This window comes from Meles meles, chromosome 8, assembly GCF_922984935.1.
Source record: "Meles meles chromosome 8, mMelMel3.1 paternal haplotype, whole genome shotgun sequence".
Classification (NCBI taxonomy): Eukaryota; Metazoa; Chordata; class Mammalia; order Carnivora; family Mustelidae; genus Meles; species Meles meles.
Window position 1 is genome coordinate 101,416,893 of NC_060073.1, and position 20,868 is coordinate 101,437,760.

Genomic DNA, 20,868 nt, shown 5'->3' on the forward strand with positions numbered 1-20,868 from the left:
GGTGTGGGTGGCTGTCCTTTGGTGTTTCTGGCTGAAGCGGGAACACCCCAGCCTCAGCTTTGGGGTGCAATGCCCCCGCACAGCCTTGGGCAGATATATATGACCCTCCCCTCTGCAGATTCATCGTGGGGGGAACAAAGCCCATGTATCACTTAGAGGACATGAGGAGGGCGGTGGCTGACGTGGAAAGAGGAATTGATGGTGGTAGGTTTCCAAGCGCTGAGAACATGTTCAGCTCAGGTTCTCTGGAAGAAGTTTCTCCAGCCTCACTTCCTTTGCCCACCCTGGCAGGCTGATGTCCTCAGTCGGTTGAAGACCAGGCGTTCTGCCGTGAAGCATCCTTCACCCCAGGTGGTCTGTCATACCTGGGGCCTCGTAAGAGAGCCCAGGCTCTTCATTTCTTCTCAAGGAACGTCATCATCCTCCCTGATCTGCGATGGGGATGGAGGCAGTTTTCTCAGCCAGAGAGGAGCTCCCCTTCTCCCTGAGTTGGCAATTCCAAGTCACAGCAGGTTATATGGGACGGATCCTTAGAGATCATCGATGCCGACTCATACTGCAAGCCCAGAAGGGGAGGGAGGTACTTAGAGCGAGGACTGTAATCCTGGGTAGGAGTGACACAGAATGATCTTTGTGACCAAACCAGCCCGGTTCCACGCTCCCATCTTTTGGGCTCTATGGCCATGAAACCTTGAATAAGTCTTTGAACTCCTCTGAGCGCCTGTTTCTGCAGCTGCCAAAGACGAAAAAGAAAGAAAGAAAAGCAGATACCTCTTCGTAGGAGGATCTTGAAGATCTAGACGATTATTGATAACAATAGCTATCACTTATTGAGTACTGACTGTGTGCCCAGGGCCATGGGAGACGCTAGGTCACGTCGTCTGTGGTTATTACTATGTGCAGACCCAAGGAATTGACATTGCTCATGGACATGTCTCACCTTTGGCTGCAGACTTCTGAAATGATAAAACTCCTGCGGCCCCCAGTTTCTAGAAGTCAGGAAGACCTGAACGTGGGGAAGGAGTCCACGTTCAGGCGGAGCAGTGACGTGCTGACCTGTGCTCCAGCACTGAGGAAGGTCACCAGCCTTCTCGTCCTAATGCAGCCTGCTCTCTCTTGTTTACACAAGGCCAAGGAGGCAGACAGGCAGCCGGTGGTTGGGGAGGAAGAAACAAGGGCTGTTTGGGATTCCATGGAGACTCCGGGCTATTGAAGCTGTCAGGCTGATACACAAGCTCTGTCAGGCTTAGAGCTCTTGGCATTCTGGCTGCTTCCCCTGATGACCATTTATAGTCAATTCCTCTGAAGAGGGTGTAGCCCTGCGGTTGGAAGAAAGTGATGAAGTTGGAGGAGAGGCACCTGGCCTCAGGGAGGCTGGCAGTAACTCCTAGAAACGTCCTTACCTTCAAACACTACAGATGTCCCAGAGCTTGGGCTCAATGGCTCCCCCTTCAGGCTTGCATGGTAAGAACAAGACAGGACCAAAGGGAGGTTGGAAGGTGGAATAAATGGAAAGGTCAGGTCCTCAATCAAGAGTTTTTAGAGGAGTTTAAAGCAAGACCAGCCCGTGTGGCTTTGTGATAGGGATTTTAGTCCCTACACCCCTGAATTTTTCTTTTATTTCCCCTTAAGATCTAATTTAAGACCGTTTTCTGCAAATTGGAAGCAGCAGACCTTTAACAGAACTTGGAAAAGGGAAACATGGCTTGACAGCATCCATAGTCCAGTCTGGTCTGTTGACCTCGGCCAAGTTCTGCCCTTGGCATCATTGTGATTTCCATGGTCTTTGCGTGGGGAGAGGGCACTAGATTCCACGGGTCCTAGGTAGACCTTAAGCTCTCTTAGCGCCTAGGAGGAGGAAAGATTAAAGAAGGGTCTCGGGGCGCCTGGGTAGCTCAGTGGGTTAAGCCTCTGCCTTCAACTCAGGTCATGATCCCAGGGTCCTGGGATCGAGTCCCGCATCGGGCTCCCTGCTCCGTGAGGAGCCTGCTTCCCGCCCCGCCCCCCCGGCCTACTTGTGATCTGTCTCTCTGTCAAATAAATAAATAAAAACTTTTTTAAAAAAATAAATAAATAAAGGAGGGTCTGGACCCATCCTGCTGACTTAGGGTTGGGTAAAAAGAACACTGCCCCCCAAGTCAGCTGGAGGAATTGCTAGGAAGGCAGGATCTGCGAATAAGGAGGGGAAAGAAGGCTTGCTGAGAGCACAGGAAGATGGTACTTTGAGGTGGTCATGTGGGCCTGCACGCACCCACAGGAATACAGAATAATAATATGTCCCTGTTAACCATGAGAGGGATATCTGGTGGTGGGGAGAGGCGCAGGATGGGCAGAGGCAGGGATGGACAGAAGCACAGATGGTATTGTACTAGGTTCTAGACACTGGGTTAGGAGCTTTCTACACACTATCTTGGTTTTTAATGTTCATAAGCTTGGGAGGTTAATTTCATTCTTATTTTACAGATGAAGAATCTGAAGCTCGTGGAAACCAAGTAAATTGCCTGAGGTTTCAGGCTTAGTGGTGGCTGGGATTCAAACTTCTTTCTACTTTCTGAGGCTGTTTTTAGCAGCTTGTATCAAGATCAGTTTCTTGTTTAGGCCCCTCCCATGGGGGGCAGGGCCCATCGTGTGTCCTCAGGAGGCCAGATTCCAGACCAGAGGGCATCATGGTAGACTTAAAGATCTTTCTAGCAGGCTGGTATAACGGGAGAAGCCGTCTCCAGCTGGAAGAGGTGTCTGTTTTCATTAGAAAAACAGTCTGTTCCCCTCACAGAGTGGAATGACACTGTCGAAACCTCATGTTTCTGTTTCGTTTTTCTAGAACTTTGTGGAGATCACCCCTTTCAGTTACGACATCCTTTCTTCCTTGGCCAAATGAAACTATACTTGATTATATTACACAATTCTTTGGTTTTAATCCCCTATTACTAACTTTAGGAGTTTATTACTGCATTTTAAAAACCTTTTAGTGCAAACTACAGGCTCATTTGTTCGTCCAGATTTATTGAGCACTTGAAATATGCCTGATGGTGGGTTCACTTCTGGGAACAGGAGAATGATGAAACTCGTCTCTTCCTAGGGGAGCCAGATGCATAAATAAATACAATGTAATATGAGCCCAAACAGCACAATATCTAAAACCCCATATGGTTCGTTACTTTCACGCTATTGGTTTTTCATTCATTAAAACCAAAACAACAACAACAGACACGAGTTTATTATAAGGCCCAATATTAAGTACTGGGAAAACTCTGAAGGGTCTGTTGGGGAAGATAGCTAGACTATATGGTACAAACGAGATTAAAAATTAGCAAAAGGTAAAGTTTTTGGTAGGCATGATTACCGATTTTCAGATAAGTCAATTATTTAGTACTTTACCTGGAGCAGAGCAAGCCCTCGGTAAATGGTAATCCATGTTGTTAGTATCATCACTATTATTATTGTTGGCAAACTTGTGGTGAATCAATTTGGGTTTTTTTTTTTCCTATACAACTTATAAGATCTGCGTGATACTATCATTTTCCCAGTTTTCAGACAAAATCATACACAATATGATTTAAGTGGCTGCCCCAGAAAATTGGATTTGGAGTAAAGATATGAAAATGAGCTCGAATACTCTGGCTCCCAACGTATCCCTCTTGCTCAGGGCCCCTGAGCCCACAAGCAGGCCATCAGTCTCATCTTTTCCACCTCAGCATAAACTTATTCTAACTCTGTCCCCAACCCTTAATGATCTAATCCTCAAAACATCTGACGCTACCCTAGAATCTCCTTTTGGTGCTCCCCACCTTCAGCAAGCTGCCAGGTCCAAGGAACCAATGCTTCTCTGACTTACCGTATACAGATCTCCCCTGGTTCTTGTTAAAATGCAGATTCTGACTCTTGAGGGGGGTATGTGGAGGGGTTGCTCAGGTCCTACATTTCTGATAAGCTCCCAGGTGCCGCTGCTGCTGGTCCCAGGACCATACTCTGAGTAGCAAGCTGTCATAACTCCAAAGCCTCTCTTTCAACCACCTCCCTTCCTTTTGCTCCCCCCGCCCACCGCCCCCCAGCTTGGGCCATCCCTACTCCTCTGCAGATGAGCCCCAAGCTCCCCAGTGGTCTTCCTGCCTCTACTCCCTGCTTCCACCCCATCCTACATGCTTCTGCTTAAATCAGCTTCCTTCGTGTTACTCAATGACCAGCAAACTGCACACAAATTTCTCCGAGTGAAGTTAAGACCTTCTAAGAGGGGGCACCTGGGTGTCTCCGCCGGTTAAGCATCTTCTTTCAGCTCGGGTCATGACTCTAGGGACCTGGGATCCAGCCCCTTGTTGGGCTCCCTGTTCGGCAAGGGAGCCTACTTCTCCTGTTCTTCCCTGTTCATGCCCTCGCTCTCTCTAAGATTTAGCCTTGCTTTTTTGGTATGAAAAATCTCACGATTCCCACTGATTTATCCTACCCATGATCACCATTACTACCTGCCTTGGGGACTTTTTGGATATTCTTCTTTCCACTGAAGCTCCTTCCCGCTCCCAACTGTGGCCCTTGTCTCAGCACCCAAGCCCTCTCCTACCTTCAAGCCCTGGGCACCCTCTTCCACAACTGGAGACCATCTCACACCTGCATAGCTCTTTGCCCAAATATGGTTATTTGTGCGTATCTTCCCTTGTGCGTCCCATCCTTCATCTCTGCACAAACACCATAACATCTCTTGCAGGGCCTTGCTCCTAGCAAGCCCTCGATTCATTCAGCCGGGTGCCTCTCTTTCCTAGTTCTTTTACTGGGACTCTATTCTATTTGCATTATTCATGTTCCTGTGTTAGATGTGTTTTAACATCGTAAACGACCTCAAATCCTTTTTGGAAATCATTGAGTTCTAAATCATAAATAATCAGCTACAAGATTAGACACTCAGGAAACATTTGTTAAAGGAGCAAATGGATGCTTTCTTCAGTGCTGAGTTAAGAGGAGATTACTGTCTGCCCTTCCCACTCCTTCCTGCCTCTGGTCCTTTTGCTCCTCTGTCCCCTGGAAGGTCCTCCTGCAGCTCTTGGGGTCCTGCTCAACTTCAGGATGCAGGGTGAGCTCCAGACCCCCGTCCCTGACAAGCAAGTTCTCCAGCTTCAAGCAGCATTCACTGCTCATGTCATCCACTAGACTGTGAACCCCTTTCTGTCTTGGGTCTCTGCCCCCCTGCATCCCTCATGTTGCAGCCGCACAATGGCCCCCAGGCCTGGCCTCACATATTTCTCCCTGGGAAACTTTGGAACATTTTAGAAGCCCAAACACACATGTCTCATCCGGGCCTGTTGAATCAGATGGTTCTCAAACTTGAGCATGGGTGCAACTCATAAGCACCAGAGAGCTTGTTAAAACAGAGAGCACTGGCCCACCCCAGAGACCGTGGGATGGGACTAAGATTTTGCATTTGTAACAGGTTCCCAGATGATGCTGTTTGAAAAAGGCTCTTGGAGGACCATTGCCTTAGAAGTGAGGTCCAGCGGTTCTGTATGTAAGGAAGAGAAATCACGGAGTGCTCAGGCACGGTAGAGGCTTGATAAATACCTAATGGATTAAATTACTTGCTTCATCTATCTTAGCTCTACCTCCCCAAATGGATTATAACTAACTTGCAGTTAGAGACCAAGTCTTAGATGACTTCTCTGGCAAATTCCATCTGGCAGAACCCTGGGCTGGGCATTGAGTTGGCACACAGTTCATACGTTTGGATGAGTAACAGCTTTTCTTACCTGTTTTCAGTGTTGCTGTGAGAGGAATGCTAAGGAGACCTAAAATTACCGGTTTCGATCAAAAAGTGGGAAGGCAGGTTCTGTCAAGTTCATCGAAACATTCATGCCTGAGAGGTTCATGGGGTAGGAGGCCCAAGCCATTCATTCTGTACATCTCAGGAAATCAGTAAATTGAAGACCTGTCTCTCACCCAAAACATCCCAAAATTTCAGCATAAATCAGCCCCTGGTCCCTAGGTTCTTGTGTTGAGTATCTCTTGTGGTCCCCAGATTTCTTCAACAGTCAATGCACACGTGAGCCAGCATTTAGGACATCATTAAAACATGCAGAGAAGAGGGACCCTGGGTGTTTCAGTTAAGCATCTGCCTTCAGCTCAGGTCATGATCCTGGGGTCCTGGGATCAAGCCCCACATTGGGCTCCCTGCTCAGCGGGGAGCCTGCTTCTCCCTCTCCCACTCCCCCTGCTTGTGTCCCCTCTCTCACTGTGTCTCTCTTCCTCTCTCGAATAAATAAATAAAATCTTAAAAAAAAAAGAAAACTTATTTAAAAAAAAAATGAAACATGCAGAGAAGCCATACAGCTATCCATGCTCCCAAGGACCATTCTTTCCCAAATGTCAGTATTTATTAACCTTCTCAGGAAAAAAAAATTAGGTTTATGAGGATATAGCTGGATTATTGCAATAAACCCTTATTACCGGGGTTTGTTTTGTGCTTCGCAGAATGTTTAATAGCTTGTTAGAAAAGTAAGATCAGGGGCGCCTGGGTGGCTCAGTGGGTTAAAGCCTCTGCCTTTGTCTTAGGTCATGGTCTCAGGGTCCTGGGATAGAGCCCTATAGGGCTCTCTGCTCAGCAGGGAGCCTGCTTCCCACCCCCCACCCCCGCCTCTCTGCTTACTTGTGATCTCTGTCAGTCAAATAAATAAATAAAATCTTAAAAAAAAAAAAAAAGAAAAAGATGATCACCATCATCGTTAGGCAGAATGTCTTAATAACAAACAAACATGGGAGATATAATATGAAAATGGATGAATTCCTCATTTTTTTCCCTTTGGACTAGAAATTGAAAATTTTTTTTTGGTGAGTGCGCACATGAGTGGGGGCGGGAAGGGGCAGAGGGAGAGCGACTGAGAACCTCCAGCGGACTCCCTGCTGAGCGAGGAGCCTGATTCAGGGCTTGATCCCACAATCCTAAGATCATGACCTGAGCCGAAACTGAGAGTTGGATGCTTAGAAGACTGAGCCAGCCAGGTTCCCCAGAAAGAATTTTTTTATTAAAGCAACAATTATTAATCAACTGAAAGTCCTTCCAGAGAATTCTGGAAAACACTTACTCCTCCTTGTAGACTCGGGGCATCCCCGCCATCCTGTGGGTGTTCCCACACCTCACCCCTGCCCAGGCTGCTGCCTCCCCCGCCGCTCTCCCGCCACCACCCCTCTCCCCCTCACCAAGCAAAGCGTCTCCAACATAACAGCACTTGACCTCACTGCCTTCCAACGGTCTGTTGACCATTTCCTATTTTGTTAAGCATGGGATAGTTAAGATTGAAGCAGTAAGGCTAATATAAATGATAACCAGCGCAGCACACAGATTTTCGACCTTTGTTGGTTCCATCCAGCAAGCTGCATGTCCTCGTGCTTTCGTTCCCATGTTGGACACGCTCCGATGATTCCCACACCTGCTGGGAATGGGCCCCAGGAGGGCCTCGGCTGTAGCCCGCAGCAGGGGGAGCCCAGACAGACACTAGGAGCCACTCGTACCCGCCTCAGCCTCCGGGTCTGTTTCTTCCTTCCCCTCCCCTCCTGCCCGGGCTCGCCCAGGGTGGGGCCAGCAGCTGGGTGCTCACTGTGGCCTGCAGGTAATCGTGCAGGAGCGCATTCTGGAAGGTTCACAGCCCGATATTTATCTTCTCACTCTAAGCAGCTATTAAATAGCTCCCAGGAGACACCGGGTTTTTGCTGAGCTTTCCAGACACTGTCTTAATCATTTTCAAAAATAACACACGCACACCCATACTGAAGCCCATTTGTGTCTTCAGTGCTTTGACAGACCTTTGGTTTTTCCCACATTTTTTAAAGGTCTTAGAACCAAACCTGGATGGGAACTACTTCACGAGCTTCTTGAGAAAACTTGTCTTTTATATTTGAAACCCCCACAGCCCAGCACAACGCCTGGCACGTAAAGGGCGGTTGAAGAATTAAATGTAGGAGGGGCCCCTGGGTGGCTCAGTTGGTTATTAAGTGTCCAACTCTTGATTTCAGCTCAGGTCATGATCTCAGGGTCTCGAGATCAAGCCCCACGGTGGGCTCTGTGTTCAGCGGGGAGTCTGCCTGGGATTCTCCCCTCGTCCTCTGCCCCTCCCCCCAATAAATAAATAAATCCAGAATTAGATACAGGATCCCAATAGTCATGGCTAATATTCACTGAACATTTTCTCTGGGCCATACTGAGAAGCCCTTTATGGAACCATCTTATTTAATCCTCATAACCATCTGTGACCCCAGGTATAGTCGGCACCATACTTGGTAAATGAAAACAACCTAGGGCTCAGAGGGGTGAAGTAACTTGCCCAAGCCCATCAGCCCCAAGTTATAAGGCTGATTTTAAGTCTGGTTCCAGAGCTCCTGTATTTACCACAACATGCAATGTAAGGTTAATAGTTGAATAAACCTTGATCTTAGGGACTGTAAATATTTGGGTAGTCTACTGGCTTTGTGATTTATTGCAAAACTAACATAATATACCCAAACAGCACCACATATGAAGAAGTAACGAGCAGCGCCTTTTAACGAGGGAGACGTTGGGTTCGTGAGCCCACCCAAAGCCAGCGGACCGTGGGGCACTGTCCCTAGAGTCCCCTAGTCTGATTTCTAGCAGTGCGGACTGGCGCTCAGGCCTTCCACAGCGCCTCAATTCTCTACTGTTTTCTCCCTCTTAAATAGCTCTCTCCAGGACAGAGGCATTTTATCAAGATTACAGCATTATGTTATCTGGGTGAGCTGAGAGTTAGCTAGCTAACTCATTAGAAGGGATTGCTCACTGTGATAGATGGGATGGCAGGCTATAATTGGAAGGGCACTTTGAGGCTGAGAAGCAGCACGTGACTTGCCTAAGATCCCAGGGTAGGTTGGAGACAGATGATTTTAGAACCCCAGTCCCCCTAACCGTACCATCCAGGGGCTTCCCCTTATTCCATCTTCCTACCCTGACGAAGGCTGGCTGACCATCAGAGTTTAAGCAGAGCAGTATAGAGTATTTCTCGGGGCCGGGGGTGGTGGTGAGTGATCTGTGTGGCCAGACCTGAGGGTTTTGTGCAGAGGGGACCACGTAGGAAGGAGCAGGAAAAAAATTCGGGTAATGATTGCAGAAATGATTGCAGAAAGGGGCATGGTCTGTGCTGAGTCCCTCCCTAAGTCTGGTGCCTTAGGAGAAGGCAGTGGTTCCCCCACTCTCCTCTGGACGGTTCCCTGGAGGCACTTAGAACAAGCTGCACTTGAACTCAGAGGGCCAGAGCTCCTCCCGTCCCTGCTGCGTCCCTTACTGCACCTTGCTAACCCTTGGCTGAGACACTGAGCCTCTGCATCTTCATTTCATCTTTAAGTGGGGGAAAAAAAAAAAAAAAAAGTTGTCCTGGTGATTTCTAAGATATTCTAGCTCTGACATTCTGAAGTTCTCCTGAACTGGGATTATTTAAAGATAGGCCCGATGTCCTAAACCCACCTGGAACATTCTGCAACTGTGACCAGCACCTCTCCCAAGTTCTTCTGCCTTTTGTTCTGGAATGCAGACCCAGCTTGGTCAACTGGTGCCAAGTATTTTACCTCCACGATTCCTCCACTCTCCCAGGACTACACGTATCCCTCAGCTCTTAAGGGGCACTGGGTGGCTCAGTTGGTTAAGCATCTGCCTTTGGCTCAGGTCACGATCCCGGGGTCCAAGGATGGAGCCTTGCATGGGGTGCCCTGCTCAGTGGGGAGTCTGCTTCTCTCCCTCCCTCTGCCCCTCCCCCTGCTTATGCTCTCTCTCTCTCAAGTAAATGAATAAAATCTAAAATAAATAAATAAATAACTTAAACTCCGGGATAAAATATCCATCTTGGCAAGGCCCCAGCTGCGTGGATAGCACAAATGCGTATGATGCTCAGGCTTTCAAATGGAGGCCGGTGAGGATCACAGAAGAGTGGCTTCCTCGGATGGCTGTCCCACTGGCCGATATGCCTCCTAAGTTCTTGACCTATTCATCAGGGTTTTAGGATGGGGACCTAGCTCTGTGTCTTCAAGTTTGCTGGCCTATACCCCAATTACAAAGAGCAACTAGCTTCTCATTGACGAGTAGAGGTCAGGAAAGGGGGCCAGGAGATCATCTTTGACACTACCTGTGTAGGGCAGGGGGCGACCGAGGGCGTGGTTGAGCCCATGCTCTGTCTGGCCACAGAGGAGAGCTGAGAAGTATGATATTCATCCCTGGGAATGCCATCAACCCACTTTTTGAAGGAAGAAAAGCCAAAGAATTACAAATTTACTCAGCCTAGAGATGGAAAGAAGAGTGTCTGTGAGCAAGTTAAGTGGACCAATTGTTTAAAAAACAAAGGCTTTGTAAATGTTGTTAGATGTTAAGTCAGCTTCTGCCTTTGTTGCCCCCTTCCCTGTTAGTCCATAGTCAATTTCCTTTTCAGTGTTCCAGCATGCCTCTGCTTTATCAAAGCGCATGAAAACGGGTTTTGTGTTTTCCATACGTGGGCTAAAATCTTAAGCGGGGGAGGTAAATCTCTGGGGATTTCTGCGATCTGAGCAAAAGGACTCAAAGGAGAAGCTGGCAGGAGAAAAAAGGAACTTCAGAGAGAAAGATCAGATAAAAGTTTTGAGTTGCTCCTTCCTCCACAAAGAGAAAGTAGCTGAAACTCTTATTTGCTCAACCCCCGGAGGCTGCTCTGTGCCTGCAGAGAGGAGGAGAGCTCAGTCTTCCAGAGGGTGGGCAAGCTTGAATGTCAGTGCTTGGTGCAACCCGCGCCCTGAAGCCCGGGAGCGCCATCAACAGAAGTCCAGGGAGATGCTCTAATGTCAATTACATTTAATGTCATGGCTCTGTACTCTCTTGGCCAGATGCGTTTCATGGCAAGATATTTCATTTCCTAGAGAAAAACCTTTCGAAAAAAGAACAAATATCCTCGGCAAACTTCCTTTGAGGGCAGTCTGAAGGAGCGCACTGGCCCAAACACTTTTCCAACATGCTTTCCCTCCGGGCATCTCTTACACAACCCCTGTGCTCAGCCCCTTATGGGGCCCTACTGCAGACGTGTGATAGGCATCATGGCCCCGAGTTTTAGTAATTTACGGCCTGCTTGTGCTGAAGGGTACACCACGTGAAAAGACATGGGGGAAATATGGAGCCAAATGAGAAAAAAATGACAAGGGACTGGGCAAGTATTTTCCCAAGTGGAGCTTTGGCGAAGATCAAAAGTGGCTGCCTTTCTGGGTGATTGTAGTCTGTTGGGGGCTTCCATAAGAAAGTACCACTGATTGAGTGACTTCTTGAAACAACAGAAACGAACTTTCTCACGGTTCAGGAAGTTGGAAGTCCAAGATCAAGGAAGGTGTCAGCCGGGGCTTGGATGGTTGTCTTCTCCGGGTGTCTTCCCACGGTCTTCCTTCTACACCTGTTTGTGCCCTAATCTCCTAGGTAAAGACAGCAAGCAGATTGGATTAGGACCCATCTTAATGGTCTCATTGTAACTCAATTCCTCTTTAAAGACTATCTCCAAATACCTTCACCTTCAGAGGTACTCAGGGTTAGGATTTCAACCTGTGTTTGGGCGGGGCGGGGGGGAGGTGGGGGGTGGACATAATTCAGGGGTGTTGAGAGGAGAAAACCATTCACAGCCATCGAGAAGCTCTGTAATCTTTCCTTAAGTCTGCGGTCCTACCTGCCTGGTGTGCGGTACCATGGGAAGGAGCTCAGGAGAGGGAGAAATTGCCATGAGCCAGTGTGGTTAGAAGAAGTCTGTCCTGAGGAGGAGAAATAGAGCTAGCTAAAGAGGAAAAGAAGGTAAGATTTGGAAGAGGGTAGAGCATCGGTGAACAGCAGGGGAGGAGAGCACATTCCAGGCAGAAGGGATAGTCTGGAAGATGGAGCAGATGGGGTGATAAGGAGACATACTCAGGGGATGTGGACTAGACCAATCTGGTAAGATCGGAGCACTCATTTTGGAGGACAAGAGGAGAGCCTGAAACAGCCGGCAGCGAGTGGGGAGTGGGAATGGCTGCAGATAGATTTTCTCTCCCGGCCAGCGCCTTGAAGCCAGCTACTAAAATGGTAACAAGAATCACATGCGTATCGATGCTTACGATCTTTTAAGATTTTTTCATGAACATTATCCCATTTCTTTGCTACAAATACATAACAAAATCAGCAGGACATCATCATAACCATTCTATAAATTTGGAGATCCAGGTGGAGGGAGTTTAATTGCTTGACCAGCAGCTATAAGGGCCATGATCAGAATTCACTCCAGGTGAATTAATCCGACAGACTACTGAGGAGCAGGGGAGTTATTAGAGTTATTAGAAGTTGTCAGAGTTATTAGAAAGTATTAAATATTAGAGTTATTAGAAAGAAGAAAAGGAGTACAGGAATGAAAGCCTGAATTAAAGGAATGGTACTAGAACTGGAACATTTTAGGGGCGCCTGGGTGGCTCCATTGGTTAAGCGTCTGCCTTTGGCTCAGGTCATGATCTCAAGGTCCCGGGATTGAGCCCTGCATTGGGCTTCCTGCTCGGCCGGGGAATCAGCTTCTCCCTCTGCCTCCCACTCCCTCTAGCTTGTGCGCACACGCTCTCTCTCTCTCTCTTAAATGAAAAAAATCTTAAAAAAAAAAAGAACTGGAACAGTTTAAACACACATACCATATTGGTTTTGATCAATAAATGTGCAAAAAATGAAGATGCCAGGAAATAAGCAAAAATGCTTCTGGGAAGGGTACCGCACTTGGTTCCCATCAGACTCTTGTATCTCAGCATGAATTAATTTATCAGATTCTTTCCTGGCTTTGGAAGTAAGAATAGGGAGGACGTAAGTACAGCTATGTTCCCCTATGCCCCCGACAAATGCTCAGTAAATTGCGCTGGAACTGTGTGTGCGTGTATCTGTCTCCCCCCGCCCCAGACTATGAGTTCCCCCAGGAAAGGGACAGTCTTTTCTTCATCTCTGTATAGCCGATACCTAGTAAAATTCTTCAGTGGTCAATAAGCATTTTTAGTGAATGACAGAGAGAGTGAACAAGTTAGGACACCGGCGCAGGGGAAGGAAAGAGCATAAAAAGCAGAGGTGAAGGACCTTGAGGACAAGGGTTGGAAACATCACAGGTGTCCCCAGGACAGCCTCATAGGCAGTCAGGTAAATCCAACCTAAAAGAGAGTTCTAGAAGGCCAAAGAAACTTCATGTGAGTGGCTTTGACCATCAGGTCCATGCAGGCAGCTGTGGACTTTATTATGCAGAATTAATAAACTCTATTAAGAAGAATTATATAGTGCACTTTATAAAGCTTATGAGTTCTATCATACAGGATTGCTGGAGAAATGGCATTGATGACATAAAGTAACTTATTCCATAGAAGAAGTTTCTAGGCAGAAATGAGTGGTTTCTTCTCCATGGCCTTACCTGTTCATGCTCCAGAGGTCCTTTCCCCTAAGCTCCTGGATACTCTCCCGTCCTGCTTCCCGCTGCCATCCCCACGCTGCATCTCTGCCTGGCACATGGAAGGGCTCGCTCTTGAACGGATAAGTCTGGCCATAGAAGAAAGTTGTTGAGATAAGATGGAAGGGCCCAAATACATCACAGTGACTTGTTCTCTTCTCACCATATTTATCAAGAAGCCTCCATGGGCTAGGATCACTTGACCTGCCGTCTTTTTGTTACCCTGGGATATAACTGTACTCGGGGGCTCCGAATTCAGTTTGTTTCAATAAACGTGTTTTGTGAAAAACACCAAGATGGGTACCAGACAGCCCCCCTGCCTTCCAGGAATTTATTCTGTCCGTGGAAGAGCAATGTCTTCCTCGTTAGTGTTGAATTTCTCTCATGCCCTTTCTACACTGAGCAAATCCCATTCTCATGCATGCCATGGAAGCACTAAGATTTCCAGAAGTTCAAGAACACCTCCCCGTGACTCAGTGGGCTCTTCAGAGCCATGCGCTATGGCATATCCTTTCCAGCCATCTCTTCTGGTCCTCATGTAGAACATGCCCCGGTATCTGACCCATCCCTCACCGTCTCTTAACCCATTTCCCCTTGCTTGAGCGCATGCTTTGATTAGACAGGAAATAGAACATAACCCTTGCCTGGAAAAGCAGTGAACAAATGCTCTTTGGGGTACAGCCACGACAGGGCGGAAGTTGCCCTTAATGTGCCACCGACGTTTCAAGGAGAAGCCAAGACATCAAGCAGACACCCTAGATCTCAACCTTATGGAATAGGACAGGGATAGCAGGTCAGTGAAGGAGAAGTCTTGGTAATTAAAAAAACTGTAGTATTTACCGGAACCGGGGCCATGCACCTGGTTGGCTCTCTTCCCACTGAGGATGAGAGAGAAGGTTTTAGGGGGTGGGGTCTGACATTGAGACTTGGAGTTCTTCAATGCATAATCTGTCCATCTCTTAGAAGGTCTGAATTCTGGGGGTAAAGATCCCCAGTGTCCAAGGAAACAGTCCTGGGCATCAAAATCCTTCCCACTCACAAGCCAAATCAAGAGACAGTGTGTATCTGTTACGTGACTGGTAGGAATTAGAACAGGAACCAATGTATTTTATGAACATGTAAATTTAGGGTGATCCTGCGATGGGGCTAAATTTTCTCCCCTTTCTCTTGCTACTGGCAGGTGCTGCCAGAAATTTAGACCACTGATACTCTGTCCCTCTTTATTTTTATTTTTCCTGGGTTTCTTTCTTTTATCAACCAGAATCATGCTGTATGAATTGTTTTTTGATGTTGGCTTGTTGGAGATGTTCTCGGCCTAGCACACTCCTTTTATCCATTATATATTCTACCAAATTACTCTCACTGTTGGGGTTGCTTCATTTATGCTCTTATAATTATACCCACTTTTGTGCACAAACTTGAGCACAGCAGCTGAAGTTTGGGGGGAAGAGTGTCAGTTTGAGCCCTTGACAATCTGTGGTGAAGGTGTGATGACTTGGCACTGAGCAGGTGGCAAGCCGTGCATGATGACTTGGGCAGGGGGGTGGCTGGACCATGAATTTGGGACCCACAGGCCCATGGCATCGTGTGTGACAGGGAGGTGGCTGGCTTTCTTTTAACTTTTGTTTTTCTGGGAAACTCTATCTCTCCTTCTATTTAAATAAAAGTCTTGCTGGATAGATTATTCTTGGCTATAGATTTTTTTCCTTTTAGCAGTTGGAATTTATCATGCCGCTCCCTTCTGGCCTGCAAAGTTTCTGCTGAAAAACCCACTGGTAGCCGTATGGGGTTTCCCTTATATGTCGCTGCTTTCCTTTCTCTTGCTGCTTTCAGAATTCTCCATCGCTATTTTTGACCATCTTATTTACTTAGTGTCTTGGTGCAGAACTCTTTGGGTTGGTTTTCTTGGGGGCTCTCTGTGCGTCCTGGATCTGGATTTCTCTTTCCTTCCCCAGATTCCAGAAGTTTTTAGCTATGATTTCTTCAGATAGTTCTTCTGCCCCCTTTTCTCGCTCTTCCCCTTCTGGGATCCCTGTCATGTGACTATTATGCTTGACAGCATCACTGAGTTCCCTGGACCTATCTCCCCCCTCATCTGCTCAGCTTGATTATTCTCCGTTACTCTGTTCTCCAGTTGGCTAATCCGTTCTTCTACTTCCTTTTGTTTGCTATTAATCCAGGTGGTCTATTATTTCCATTTAGTGAGTCCAATATCTCTAATTGGTTCTTTTTTATGTCTCCTGTCTCTTGGTGGAGGGTCTCACGGAGATCCTGCACTCTTCTCAATTCTAGCGAGGATATTTATAAGCATTGCTTAAAATTCACTCTCAGACAAATTACTTATCTCCATTTTGTTTAGGTCTCTTGTTCCACTCTTTCATTTGAGATGTATTCCTCTGTCTCCTCATTTTGTCTATTGTTCTGTCTCTTTCCCTGTGTTAGGAAAGTCAGCTATGCCTCCCGCACTTGAAAGTACTGGCTTTATGAAGAAGAGGTCCTGCGGTGCCATGTCTCCTTTTCACCAGAAAATGGTGCTTCAGGGGTGTCTCCACTGTGTTTTGCTACAGGGGGAGCCTGCCATTGTGGCGGAGCTGTGTTTGCCTTCAGTCCAGCCTGTGATGGCTCTCTGCCCTCTGTGGGCAGAGTCTGGTGCCTGTGCTGTTAGTGGGCAGATCCGGATCTGCTTTCGGCTTGAGTTGAGTAAGATCAGGCATTTACCAGAGAGGAAGTAGCACCAAACTGCAGGGCACTGTCCCTGTGTTGTCCCCGTGAAGCTTTTATTGGTGGGCAGGGCCTGCAGTTAGCCAGCTGCCTGCCCTCAGCCCACTGCTGGGCTCATAGTCAGACTCGTGTGTGGTTCTCTTCCCCTCTCCCCGGAGCACGACTGACTCTGGAGTGGTGCTGGCCCTTGACCGGGCTGATTGCACACTGGGCTTGTGGCACTGTTTTGATGGGATCTTGCCAAGAGCGATTGGAGGAGGTGGATCTGCCTCTCTGTGGCCTCTTGTCTACTTGGGGCTGCAGAGAGTCTGTTCTGTCGATTTCGGGTGGCTTTCTAGGCTATTTATGCCAATGTGGGTGTTCTCCAGGTGGCCACGTGGCAAGAGGTGAGCCCAGGGTCCTCCTACTCTGCCATCTTCCCCTCCATTCAGTTCTTTAACAACCATTTCCTGAGCACCTTCTGTGTACCAGCACTGCACAAGGTGCTGAAGTTACAGTGAGGAAGGATATGGCCTTGACCCTCCAGGCACTGACAGTCCAGCAGGTGAGATGTCAGGTGAGAGTGCTGGGTTGGAGGCGTGCAGACAGTGCTAGGGGAGTGGGAGGGAAGGGCAATCAAAAGAGGCTGCTGAAGGAGGAGACCCCTAAGTCTCAAGGGACCGGGGACAGGTAGACCAGGGGCCATAGATAAGATAAAAGGTTAGGGATAGGGAAGGGTGCTCTACGTGGAGGAAGCCACATGTGCAAAGACGGAGGTATAGCAAATAGCTCTTATGCAGAGTAAGAAGCAATTCAGTGTAGCATGGGAGTGGAACACTTAAAAGGAATGAGATTAGTGGACCAAGAGAAGTCAGATCTCCAAGGGTCTTTCTACCATGCAGCATTTGAAATTGAACCTGAAAAAAATGGCATTTAATTTAACTTAATTTAAGAGTTTTAAAATTTTATTTATTAATTTGAGAGAGGATGAGCAGGGAGGGGGGCGTTAAAAGGAGAGGGAGCAGCAGACTCCCCAAGCTGAGCAGGGAGCCCAACGCAGGGCTTGATCCCAGGACCGATTGTGACCTGAGCTGAAGGTGGATGCTTCTCAGACTGAGCCAGTCAAAAAATGCCCCCCAAAATGGCATTTTTAGAAAACAGGTAGTGAGCAAATCAGAACGTATAAAACTAAAAGGTTGGAGTCCATTTTGCAGATGACACAGTGAAGATCCGTATGTCAGACCCATATTGTGGGTACGTATCGTGAGTACGATGTGCCTTGCAGAGCAGCAAGATGGAGAGGGTCAGAGTCACAGGCATTTGGGAGGCAGAACCCACAGGACAGGGGTGGGCTGAATATAAATCCAAAGAGTAGACAGGGACCCGGTATGACTCTGGTTCTGGCTGAGGAGGTAGGGTATGGCATCATTCCATCAGATAAGGAGCACGGGAGGCATGATGCTGAGTTGGGGTCCCCCTGAATTTGAGGTGCCTGTGACACATCCAAGGAGAGCTACTTTTGCTGGATCTGCTGGATTTAGGGGAAGAGGTCTAGGTGGTCAAGCTAGATTAGGAAATTATCAGCACTTAGGTGCATGAAAGCCTTGAGGGTGACGAAAGGATTAGGGGTGTGGAGAGCGATAAAAGGGAGCTGAAGAGGGAAGCTGGGACGGCACCAGTATTCACAGGACATACCTGTGAGGAAGTAGAACCGATGATTGGGGCTGGAAAGGAGCAAATGCTAGAGAAGGGGTGTCACACAAGCTAAGGGCAGTTTTAAGAAGGCGGACACATCACAGAGCCAAGGGGGTGGGCCTAGTTCTTCTTGTCTACACGTCTAACTCCCCGCCAGACGGTCACCTGAGAACAGGGTTGTGCCTGATTCAGCTCTGTCCTCCCCCAACAGCAGGCACCTCATACAAAAGGATTAAGAAAATAATAAGAACCAGCATTTATTGAGTGTACACTTGGGCCCCTACACATTTTGCATGGAGGATCTCATTTAATCCTTACAAACACACTATAAGGAATGGTCCTTTTTAAAAAATGGAATATTATTCAGCCTTAAAAAAAAAAGGATATTCTGCAATATGGGACAGATGGATGAACCTCAAGGACATTATACTATGTGAAGTAAGCCAGCCACAGACAGACAAATACTGTGTGATTCTACTTACGTGAGCCATCTAAAACAGTCACATTCATAGAATCCGAGCAGAATGGTGGTTGCCAGGGACTGGGGGAGGGGGAAATGGGAGCTGTGGGTCAACAAGCATAATTTCAAAGTAAAATTTTTTTAATGAAAAAATTTTTAATTTTTTAAATTAAATCATCCAGGGGAGCACCTGGGTGACTCCGTTGGTTAAGCATCCAACTCTCGATTTTGGCTCAGCTGATGATTTTAGGATTGTGAGATTAAGCCCAAGTTGAACTCTGCATGGGGCATGGAAACTGCTTAGGATTTTCTCTCTGTCTCTCTGTCTTTTTCAGTCTCCCCCATCTAAATAGATAGATACGTAAATAAATAAGGGGCTGTTGGCTGGTTTCATCCGTAGAGCATGTGATTCTTGATCTCAAGGTTGTGAGCTCCAGCCCCATGTCGGGAACAGAGATTACTTAAAAAAAAAAAAAAAGGCATAATTTCAGATAAGCAAGATGAATAAATTCTGGAGAGCCATTGTACAACATCATACCTAGAGTTAACGATACAGTATTATACTCTTTAACATTTTTTAAAGAAAATACATGATATTCTTATCTGCATTTACAGATGAGGGAAGTGAGGCACAGAGAAGTTAAGCACCATGCTCAAAATCACACAGCTATTGAGGAGTGGGGCTTGGCTGCAACCCCCGGCTGTCTAATGTTATTCTACAGCAACACTGTTCAATAGAAATTATAGAAATATAATTTAATAGAATGCAAACCTACTTGTAATTTAAAATTTTCTAGCCATCAAAAAAAAAGCAAAGAGAGAAAGGTGAGATTAATTCTTATAATATATTTTACTTAACCCTAAATACACAAAATATTTTTCAACTTGTAATCAACTCAAAAAAATGGTTTACAAGATATTTTACATTTTTATGGCACTATCTTCAAAATCAGGGTGTATTTTATACTTTGGGTGCATCTCGGTTCCAATTGGCCACATTTCAAGTTCTCAAGTGACTCTGGTGGCTTAGTGCAGAGCCCAGTTCTAGAGCCTTGTAAATCTAAGGGATTGTAGGCATGGTCAGGGCCCCCACACACGGGGAGTAGAATGGGGACAGACCTCACACAGTCAGAGAGATGGGCTAGGAAGGGATCCATCAGCTGGTAACCTATGTTCATGAGCAATCTGCCCATAAATATTCAAGGTGAAGAGCTCCCCTGCACTTTTCAAAAAACCCACAGTCTGTTGCCTTCTTGCGGTATCATGTCACAGTCTTCTCTGTCACGATGCTCACCTTGATGGCCATTTTAACCTCATTTTACTAAGAATATCATCATCCACCAACAGTTATTGTGAGTACGATGTACCTGACCATGGGCTGGGTGTTGGACTGATATCGCCTTGGGAGTATGTGGCGCACTGCGGATTACAGAGCCCTTCACACACAAACCAAAGGGGCAGGTGTATTAATTATCTCTTGCTAGGTAACACATGACCACAAATTTCGCAGCTTAAAAGAACACACATTTATTACCATAAGTTCTGTGGGCCAAGAGTCCAGACTTGGTTTAGCTAGATCCTCTGCTTAGAGTCTCTTAAGGCTACAAACAAGGTGTCAGCCAGGGCTAGGTTCTCATCTGGAGGCTCAACTGAGGAAGGTTGAGCCTTTCACATGGTTGTGGGCAGCATTCAGTTTCTTGAGACTGTAGTGCAAAGAGTTTCTGTGTTTTGCTAGCTATCTAATAGCTACCCATAGTTCCCTGTCATGTAGCAGACATCATGGCAGACAACATGGCAGCATGCTTCTTCAAGGCCAGCAGGAGCGCTTCTTCTTCTTCTTCTCCTTTTTTTTTTTTTTTAAGACTTATGTATTTGGGCACACCTGGGTGGCTCAGTCGGTTAAGCATCTGCCTTTGGCTCAGGTCATGATCCCAGGGTCCTGGGATCGAGTCCCACATCGGGTTCCCTGCTAAGTGGGGAATCTGCTTCTCCCTCTGCCTCTGCCCCTTCCCCTGCTTGTGTCCTTTCACTCTCTGTCAAAATAAATAAATAAAATCTTTAAAAAAAAGATTTCTTTGAGAGAGAGAGAGCATACATGGGGTGGAGTGTGGTGAGTAGGGGCATAGAGAGAAAGAGAGAGAGAAACTCGAGCAGACTGAGTTGAGTGCTGAGCACGGAGCCCAACATGGGGCTCGAGCCAACGACCCTGAGATCATGATCCAAGTCAAAACCAAGAGTCAGATGCCCAACCAGCTATGCCACCCAGGTGCCTCTAGTAGGAGTGCTTCTAACTCCAGTCTACTGGGTAGGACTTTTATGTAATTTGATGTCATCATGAGAGTGGCAGCCCATCTCCTTGGCTATGTTCTACTGCTTAGAAGCAAGCCACAGGTCCCACCCACATTCAAGGGCCAGTGATTACACAAAAGCATGAATATGAGGGGGTGGGGATCATGGGGCCCCCCCTTGGGGTCTGTCCACCACAGTGAACTTATCCCTGTTTAACAGAAGTTGGGGGGAAGCACCTGGGTGGTTCAGTTAGTTAAGCATCTGCCTTTAGCTCAGGTCATGATCCCAGGGTCCTGAGCT

General features: G+C 47.1%; 1 protein-coding gene across 1 annotated transcript in view; it reads left to right on the plus strand.

The window, feature by feature from the left end:
- Positions 1 to 20,868, plus strand: part of LOC123949888 (CXADR like membrane protein) — a 98,548-nt gene that overhangs the window by 24,820 nt on the left and 52,860 nt on the right. The window lies entirely within an intron of this gene.